We start from the raw sequence: 10372 nt of genomic DNA, 5'->3' as shown, positions 1-10372 counted from the left end.
GCCTGAAGAAAATGATCAAATACCTCTGATGTAATGCCCTGAAGGTGCCCAACAATGCCGGGAAGGTGCTCGGGAAGCCGGGGAGTGACAGGAGCTTGAAGGAGTCAGATATGGCTGCCAGGAAGGAGACCCAATGCAAGTAGGAGGTCGATGGGATGCTGAGAATGCCACGAACCAAGCTCAAGAGTCGGAAAGCAAAGCTCTGATACCAGTTGAAAGGGAGTGATGGATCGAAGGTTGGACTCAAGAGCTATGGCGGGAGAGCAAGAGCGAGAAAGGAAGAGACTAGAAATGGGAACTCCAACAGTCACAATGTGTGACCGGGCCTTCCTTTATTCAAACTTTCACTAAAAGAATAAAGAATAAAGTGACGGTGATGGGCGCCCACCACCTGCAGTGTGCAGTGGCGGTGACTGTCAGTGTAGTAATACACGGGCGGCTAGGCAAAGGCGCCTTTACACCCAACAGAAGGAGGGGACCTCCCTTTCATCTCATTTCATTCAGTTTCATGCTATCATGAAGAGTCTGTTGTCACAAGATATTGAGTTCAAAGACAACTTGCACCCGTTGTTTCCACTTGGCACCTTGCTTGAATCATGGGATGTCTTCCGTATTGCCATATGCACGAACAAGCCTGATGGGCTGAAAATCAAAGATGTTGACAGTGCTTTATTGACTGAGGAAATCAACAGGAAAAATAATGATGCTTCCCACTCTTCACATGCATTGACCGTTAGAGGTGGCAGACATGGTAGGCATGATAATGATCATAAGGGCAGGGACTCTCAGAAGTCCATGTCCAAGTCACGTGGTCACAGTAAGTCCCGTGGATGGAAGTCTGATCTTTCTTGTCATTATTGTGGGAAAGTAGGACATATTAGGCCATAGTGCCATAAAATGCATGATGATAAGCGCAAGGAAAAGGGAAAAGAAAAAGTGCAAGTAAATTCTTCTGAGCGTAGTATTGTACCTGCAAAGTCCACTATGAAGATAGAAGAGGTTAATGTCATGCAGTCCACTAATTCAGATGATGATTACATACTTGCAGCTTCTTCATGCGATGCCTTACAAACTTCTGAGATACATTCTATGTATGTGCAGTGCTGGCTCTTGGATTCGGGTGTGTCCTTTCATGTGACACACTGTAGAGATTGGTTTCATACCTATCATACCATGTTTGGTTCTGTGCATCTTGGTGATGGCAGGTCTCTTGACATTGTGGGCATTGGAGATGTTAGGCTGTAGTTTCCTTTTGGCAGTTCTTTTGTTTTTCATGATGTACGCCATGTACCTACGTTGACTCGTAGCCTTATGTCAGCTGGATAGCTTGATGATGCAGGGTATTTTGTGTCTTTTGGAGACTCTGCATGGAAGCACGGAAGATTACTCGTAGCAAGCTTGTGCTTGCAATCATGTTTTGTCTATGGGTTCTACTCCCATGTATCCCTTTGGCATGCTCGTTAGGGGCATATGTCTCTTAAAGGAATGAAAATGCTCCATGCTTTGCAGTATCTTCCGCCTTTTGACTCTTCGCATTTTGATTCTTGTGATCATTGTTTGTATGGCAGGCAAACTAGAAATACGCATAAAAAGTCTGGTAAAAAATGCATGGGTGAGCCCTTGGCTCTTGTGCACTCAAATGTATGTGGGCCCATGCCATGTCAGTCACTTGGTGGGGCAAAGTACTTTGTTACTTTCATAGATGATTACTTACGTAAGGTTTGGGCTTATCCCATAAAGAGAAAATCCAATGTCTTAGACACATTTCAGCATTGGCTTGCATTGGCAGAGAACCAGTCTGGGAAAAGGCTAAAATGCCTAATGTCAAATAATGGGGGTGAGTATGTATCACGTGCTTTTGAGCAGTTTTGTGATGAGCGAGGTATTAAGCATCATTTGACCGCCCCTTACACCCCTCCCTAGAATGGTATGGATGAATGCATGAATAGGACCATTTAGGAAAGGGTCCGTAATATGCTTAGCCAGGCTGGCTTACCGCAGCACTTTTGGGCTGAGGCAGTTACTACTGCAGTGCATCTCATTAACAGGTCGCCTAGCAGTGGCATTGACTTTTAGGTTGCAGAGGAGGTATGGGCGGGCAAGCCCCCCTCTTATGATCATTTGTGTGTCTTTGGATGTGAGGCATTCTGTCATGTGCCCAAGGACAAACACAATAAGCTGGATCCTAAAAGTATCAAATGCATTTTCATTGGCTATGGAGATGCAGGAGAGATGGGTTACCGTCTATGGGATCCGCAGGCGTGGAAAGTGATCCCCAGCCATGATATCATCTTTCATGAGGATAAAATGCACATGCAGCTTGAGAAAGTGACTGACGTACGCAAAGTTATCTTTCAGGAGGAGCCGCCTGCTCCCGTTCAACCTGCTCCACGGTCAGCTAGACAGCGCGCAACATCACTTGATGCTCATGGCCCAGATGCTAGACATCCTGATGTTAGATAGGATGCCGGTCGGGCAGTAGAGCCTGGATTGAGGCGTTCTACTAGAGATAGACAACCTCCTGATCGTTTTGCACCCTCTATGGATTATGTACCGGTTACAGATGCAAGAGAGCCTCTCACTTATGATGAGGCTATGCGCAGGGGTGATTCTCACTCTTTGGAGAGGGCTATTAGTCTGAGCTTGACTCATTGCATAAGAATCAGACTTGGGATTCGGTTTCCTTGCCTCAGGGTAAGAAGGCTTTGCCATGCAAGTGGGTATACAAGCTAAAAAGTACCCCTGGACACCCCAAGTCGACATACAAGGCTCGATTGGCTGCTAAGGGTTTTAAGCAGGAGCATGGTGTTGACTTTGATGAAGTCTTTTCTTCTGTGGTCAAGATGACCACCCTATGCTTAGTCTTGGCCTTGGTTGCATAGCTTGACCTAGACTTGTACTAGATGGATATCAAGACGGCTTTTTTACATGGGGACTTGCATGATGAGATCTACATGGAGCAGCCTAAGAGCTTTGCAGACCCTGGCAAGGAACACCTAGTGTGCAAGCTAAAGAAGAGTCTATATGGCTTGAATCAGGCACCTAGGGAATGGTACCATAAGTTTGATGCATTCATGCAGTCACACGGCTATAGCCGCAGTGTTATGGATCCGTGCTTGTACAGAAGAAAGCCCGTGACGGTTCTTTATTGATTTTGGTACTCTATGTGGATGGCATGCTTTTAGCAGGGACAGGTCATGAGGAGCTAGATGCTCTTAAAGCTCACCTCAAGAAGAGCTTTGAGATGAAAGATTTGGGACACGCCTCTCATATACTTGTTATGCGCATTACACGCGATAGATCTCAAGGACTACTCTATCTGTCATAGAGGAAGTACATTCATAAAGTCCTTGAATGCTTCCGCATGCAAGATGTTAAGCCTATTGGCTGTCCATTACCTTCTCATGTGAAGGTTTCACATGCCGATTGTCCGCAGATAGATGAGCAGAGGTCTAAGATGGCCAAGATTCCCTATGCATCAGCCATGGGCAGTCTTATGTATACCATGATAGCCACCCATCCAGATATAGCTTTTGCAGTTGGGGTTGTGGCACATTATATAGCTACACCTGGCAAGAAACATTGGGATGCCGTAAAGGGTATCATGAGGTACCTGAAGGGCACAGCAGATATGTGCCTTTCTTATGGCAGCCAGGATACAGGAGTCGTGGGGTACATTGACTCTAATTATACAGGACATGCAGATAGTAGAAAGTCCACTTTTGACTATGTGTTCACTTATGCTGGAGAGGCTATCTCTTGGATGTCCAGGGCACAGAAGTGTACGGCTCTTTCTACTACAGAGGCCGAGTATATTGCAGCCACAAAGGCTTGCAAGGAGGTTATCTGGTTAGGCCGTTTGATTGCAGACCTTGGTATGACAGATGCTATGCCTACTCTGCATTCGAATTCTATGAGTGCCATTCAATTGGCCAAGAATCCGGTCTTCCATGCGAAAACAAAACATATTGAGATGAGGTATCACTTCATTTGCGAGGTCATTGAGGACAGGTCTGTTGACCTTGTCAAGATTCCGACTGAGCAGAATCCTGCAGACTTGCTCACGAAAAGCCTCACTACCAAGCGCTTTGCCTTCCTCGGGAGATTGATGGGCATTGGATGAGATGACGTCTGTTTCCTCATCCTGTTGTGCATGTGTACATGTTGTACTGTCTTTTCTTTTTCTCTCTCACTGGGGCAAATTCGCCTTTAAGTGGGAGGTTGTTGGGGGTAAAGGTGCCTCTGCCTAGCCGCTCGTGTATTACTACACTGACAGTACCTGCTGCAATGGTTTTGATAGATATGTAGACATATCCATAAATAATGCCCTTATGATACTCTTGAGAAAGCTTAATCATGCAACGGTTTTGATTGATGTGTAGACATCTCCATAGATTGAAAAGACTGGCATTATTATTGGAACCAGCATTGATGATATTGTTTTCACACCTAGAATTTTTCGTCAAGAGGGATAAATATAAACATTCTTATTCTTGGGTTGATGGGTTCATCATTTGTTATGAGAAGAAGACAACTTTCCATTCAATTGGCTTATTCTATGACTATCATATACATTGCTTTATTTGGTATTGTACCTTAGGCACTAATCTTCTCTCATGGTTGATTGTATGTTGCCTTTAGTTCAATAAAGTCTCTTGATTTATCAAATGTTGTTAGTAGACAAACTATCTTATCACATAATGCTATAAATGTTTTATAACATGAAGTTTTACAAAGAGCAAGATGATTTTGTTCTCTATTTTTTGTATTGCATTGATAACAAATCTTACTTCTCATCATTTCAATTGTGTATTGAAATAGTGTTGAAGTCATTGATTGATGGACCACACTATTATTTGTATAGCTCTTTGGCATTCTGTGTACTTGCCAAAATTGTACTGTAATTATATCTTTCAAGTTTCACTTCTTCAAGCCTTCTTCTAAGTTGGACATATATGATTATCGAGTTGTGTTGTGTCAAGTACACATTTTGCATGGTGATGGAACATGGATATTTGCTTTCTTGAATGTTTATGCGACCATTTCAAATATAGAACTTGCCATGTCTTTTAATTCAATAAATGTGTGCACAAAAATATCTAAATGACACTTGCCTTCTTGGTATCATTCAAGGGGATATAATGCATTTGGAATATTGTGTAAATTTTTTGAGATATTTGGATGTGCTAAGTTTTTTCTACCTTTTCAATATAAGCATGTGCATGCCTTGTTCTCTTAACATTTCGATTGGAAGCATTGTTATTCTTTTTCTTTGGTTTCTACTCTCTATTGGCTCTCCACTATTTGCATTGTTTGTGTATATCCTTGAGGGATACCATGGATGTAAAATGTATGTCTTTAATATCTTCTTTTTCCCTTCTTGATAAGGCTATTGTGGTGTAGAGGCAATGATGGATTCTTCATCTACTTGAGATTTCCATAAAATTGAGGATTTCAAAAGATTGGTTGGTGGCATAATTGATCATTTGCCTAAGGAAATGTGAATGCATACTTCATGTCTCTATGATGTTATTGGAGATATAAAGAGTGCACATCTTTCCCTTCACAATGTCACTAATACGTTGCATTGCATATTGAAGGTGCAATAGATGCTACATTCGAAAAAAAATGATTGGTAGATGTTGTGGTTAAGAAAACATGACCGACTTTTAGGGGGTTAGAGAATGAGGGGAAAACACTAGATTCAATGAAGAATTTTTAGATGGCATTTGTTCAATTTATAGAATAAGTGCCCAATATTTAAAATGTAGTATTGTCTTTGAAGTTGTTTGTTGCTACATTCAATGGTTTATTGGCACAGGTGGGCTAGATTGTTCGTGGATTTGGACCATGAACCACAAATTGATAGCTCCATTACACAAAATTGAAATTACACACAACAAGATGAGAATAGAAAGGAGTGGAAAAAGGGAGGCATGACACAAATTGGGTGCAATCTCCCCCAATGCATTGGGAGGGCTCTCTCCAATGTATGTATTTATTAATTTTTATTGATATTGTGCCAAAAATAGCATATTGCATCCATGCTTTATTCTCTTTTTGTGATGGCTCTCCTTTCCCTAATATCTAAACAATATCTAAGATCCTATACAATATCTTTGGGCTCAAAAATAGTAATAATGTCCAACCTTACAAGCATACAGTAAAATGACTTGCACTCCAAGCATACAAGTTGTACATTATAAAAATGCCATAAATAATTATTTGCACTCCATGCAATGCTTCCCTTGGCAAATCATAATTTCCATGAATTTGTTCAATTCTTCAATCTAATTGACATCCACCTTGCACAATCTAATTGGTGCTACACATTCACACGTGGAATAGGTCACAATTGTGTGGCAAATTGGTAGGAAATAAAAATCCACCTAAGTTATGAAAAATCAAGTCACTTTTAGTCAATAATCAATTAAATTAATAATCATAACATGACATCTCCATTCCACTTGTATGTCAATATAGGCTTCTCTAAACATGCCTTTGTTACTTCTTTTAGTATTTTCTTATTTGAATCACTTGGATTTTGCTTCATGTAAGTCTATTTCAGTTTGATCATCTACAATATTAGAAGTTTACTTTTCATGTTTAATCTTTTTTTTTTGTGTTTCCTTGGTCACTAAAAATATAACAACTCATATTGTATCACCATGAAATGATACCTCATGTGTGCTTATGCAAAATGGTTGTTTTGTCTACTGCTTTGTGCTTTATGTAGTCTTCTATAACATGGCTTGTGCATTAATTGATGGACTTTTTGCCTTTCAATTTTTAATTATTAAGAATATTAAGGGTTTGTATTTTTTCTTTGGTTTTCAAATGTCTATCCACGAGCTATCCACATGTATGGATATTATCTTGCTTTAAAAACTTTGTTGCGACAACAAACACAAATCACGTCCAATTTTTAGATGCTAGCATGTTAAGGAACCTTTCTCGCCTATCCCTACACTCTTGCACATGGATGATTTAGCTCCTACATACACTTAAGTGCAACATGGGACATACATCTTGCATGCTTTGGTTCCTTTAGATGCATTTTTGTTACAAATATCCCATTCTTCATGGGTCCCCTACTCCTAGGAGCATCATGGGTTCTTTGATCTGTCATGCTTTCAAGGTGCATCAATTGCACCTCAATCTTGTTGTGGCCAATGGAATAGAGCTTAAAGCACCTACTTTGAATTTAGGTTTAGTTGCCATTTTTCTTAGCATTCATTTCTCCTCTCAACAAAATCTTCTATTGGTAAGTGCTCCATACATTTTTAAGGTAAAATGAAGTTTATGAAGACTAATAATCCCTCTATTAAAGGTGCTAACTAGTCAAGTGAAAAAAGAAGGACAACTTCTCCAATGCACAATGTCATGGGTGCTTTGATTTACAAAGCCCACTTACAAAAACAAAGGCTTTTCAAATGGTACATTTGTTATGTTGCTTTGTTTGAGCTTGCTTAACATTACAACACTTTATTTCTCACATCCAAATTTATATGATCATTTGTGTTGTTGCATGTGCAATTATTTAACATTGTTTGCATTGTGATTCCTTAAAAGGCGCATTGTTTTTCCATTAAAAACATAATACTTCTCAATAATTAATTGAAATATTTAAAATTAAGATTGACTGGCTCTTATGATTATTTGGTTTAAAATTAAGGTCGATTGGCTTTTATGATTATTTGGTTTTGCTCATCATTGCATGTGTGCCATATGTACGTTTGTTGCTCCTTTTGAAGGTGAGTTCTTCCTTTTGAAGAGACATTCATTTTGATATACAAAAATTTGAAGCAAGAAACCACTAAGGCACAACCACCTTCACAATGGTGCATCTCTACACCAAGCATGATTGACAATGAGTGGCCAATAGTGTAACATAAAAAGATGCATTATTTAAAGAATTTAAGATTATGAAGATAAAATGTTAAATCTACATTCAATATTTAGATATTTGTGTAGTGCCTTAAGTACCTTAAAAATCACATCACTAGGTAGGATGCACAAAGCACACTATTTAATGCAAAGCGAGCAAGGTGTACCTTGTGAGCTTAGCGATGCCAAACATGTGAAGTGCAACTAGTGGGCCCAAATGGCATAAATAAGCTTGAAGAGAGGCATGTCTTACTACCTACGTTTCTTCTTTAAGAAATGTAAGAAGTGTAAGAAACCAAATTGAAAGAGAGAGGTCATGTGGGAAGAGAGAAATGTTTAATAAAGAGAGAGGTCATGTGGGAAGAGAGAAATGTTTAATAAAGAAGCTCTAAGAGAGAGCATGCCTTAGCACCTACATTTGTTCCTTAGTAGATGTAAGAAGTGGAAGAAAGCAAACTAATAAAGTATGGTGCGATGATCATTGCTATTTCTTGAAAACAAAAATGGTTTGTCTGTGCTTGGCATAAAGCTCTTGCAAGTGCAAACCAAAAATATCACAAAGTTGATGGGCACACAATATCATCGCTACTCTATATTGAATGTCTTAAACATATGAACAATATGATTTTGAAAATATATTTGACTCACATTAATTTAAAAGAACATTGTCCTTAAGGGATAATCGAAAACACTGAATCCAAAAACAATGGCCTTACATATAGCGATAGGCCAATAAAAAGGAAGATGTGGCTTATTTAATAAATGGTACAGAAGGTCGCCAATGGCTTAGTGCTACCTCACACTCCACAACTTTCCCTCAAGCCTCAAATATTTTGAGAGCTTTCAAATATCCTATCAACTTTACCTTGAGCCCCAAACATTTTGAGAGCTTTCAAATATCCTACCAATATCCATATAGTGTAGGTTGTCATAGCCATTGTTGAGAGTCATACACTAGTTGAAATCATGACTCACAAAGGTTATTTGAGGAAACTTCAAACTTCTAGCATCGATTAGGTAGTGGACTAAATTCTTCAATATATTCCCCATGTACTTTTGCAAGCACATAGTACTGTAAAATATAAATATACATGCATTTATGAAACTCTTGCCTTAGTAAAAGTTTCAAAGTACCCTTTTGACACTTTTTAACCTTTAAGGTTTCTTTTCGACACTCTCTTAAATTCACCAGTCAGGGTTTTGATTTGATGTGACACACTCTCTCGATTTCAAACATAGCATTTGACTTCAGATTTTTAAGGGTAAACTTCGATAGAAAGCCCGAAGGACAACTATTTGAGTGCTCCTTTTTAAGGTGGTCTAAAGACTCTCGATTTCAAACATAGCACTTGACTTCAAATTTCTAAGGGTAAGCTTCAATAGAAAGCACGATGGACAATTAATTGAGTGCTCCTTTTTAAGGTGGTCTAAAGACTCTCATTTCAAACATAGCATTTGACTTCATGTTTCTAAGGGTAAACTTCAATTGAAAGCACTATGAACAATTATTTGAGCGCTCCTTTTTAAGGTGGTCTAAAGTCTAGTTGGCATCTCACTATAAAGAACAATAGAATTGGTCCCCAACATACAAAATAGAACGAAACATGCCTTTGACCATGTTCAATGTCACTACCTCACATGCATGTTTGTCCCTAAGCTTTTGCACTTTAAAATAAATCAAAAGAGGATTACAAGTGTTTGAAGTATAATCACTTTTTCTAGTATTATGGACTTATCCATGGTACATATTTTTACGATGCTATAAACATTTCTTAATGTAATACAGTTTGCATTATAAACCAAATTTATCATGTAATAAGTATGATCTTACCATCTTAGAACCATAAGTATGCCTGCGTATTATAAGCAATTACATTTAAATATGGAGTCTTTGTACACCTTTATTGATGTATTTTCCAATCTCAAAACTTTTTTTTGAGATCAAGATAGTCTATCGTATTCCTCAATTTGCATTGTCTGAAAACTTTTCTCCTATATTTGGAGACACTTTTTACCTTCACACTCTACATTGTGGCCAATTTTTGTAATGGTTCCTCTTTTAGGTGCATTTAGCACAACATGATAGAGTTTCTAGAATTGTGCTTAATAGGCTAATTGGAGCTTGTGTGAAACCCCTCTAAAATAGTTTCTCACACAAGGGATAATTAAATAGAGCTAGGACACATGCATGTCGACGTAACCTATACGAACTAATGAAGTTGAAGTTTGTCGGTCATGGATAGTGGATTTAGGCCCAAGCCATGCATAAGTGGATTCAACTCGTATGAGTGGTTGTAGTCATTGTTAATGGCACATGGAGGTCAAAGTTCCAAGAAAAATGCAACTCCAATCATTTGATCTAGCACCTCTAAATTAGGAGCATGCCATGCCTAGGTAAAGAATTTAACTAGGCATGGTTCACGATTAAGTGCTGCCACATGTAAATTCAACATACAACTAATTATGGCTATACAACCAGTTGCCA

The sequence above is a fragment of the Lygodium microphyllum genome, chromosome 8 (assembly GCF_053477565.2).
Source record: "Lygodium microphyllum isolate KBCC chromosome 8, Lygodium_microphyllum_v1.1.10, whole genome shotgun sequence".
In the NCBI taxonomy this organism is placed as follows: Eukaryota; Viridiplantae; Streptophyta; class Polypodiopsida; order Schizaeales; family Lygodiaceae; genus Lygodium; species Lygodium microphyllum.
The sequence above is the reverse complement of the archived record's forward strand: the minus strand, read 5'-3'. Positions refer to the sequence as shown.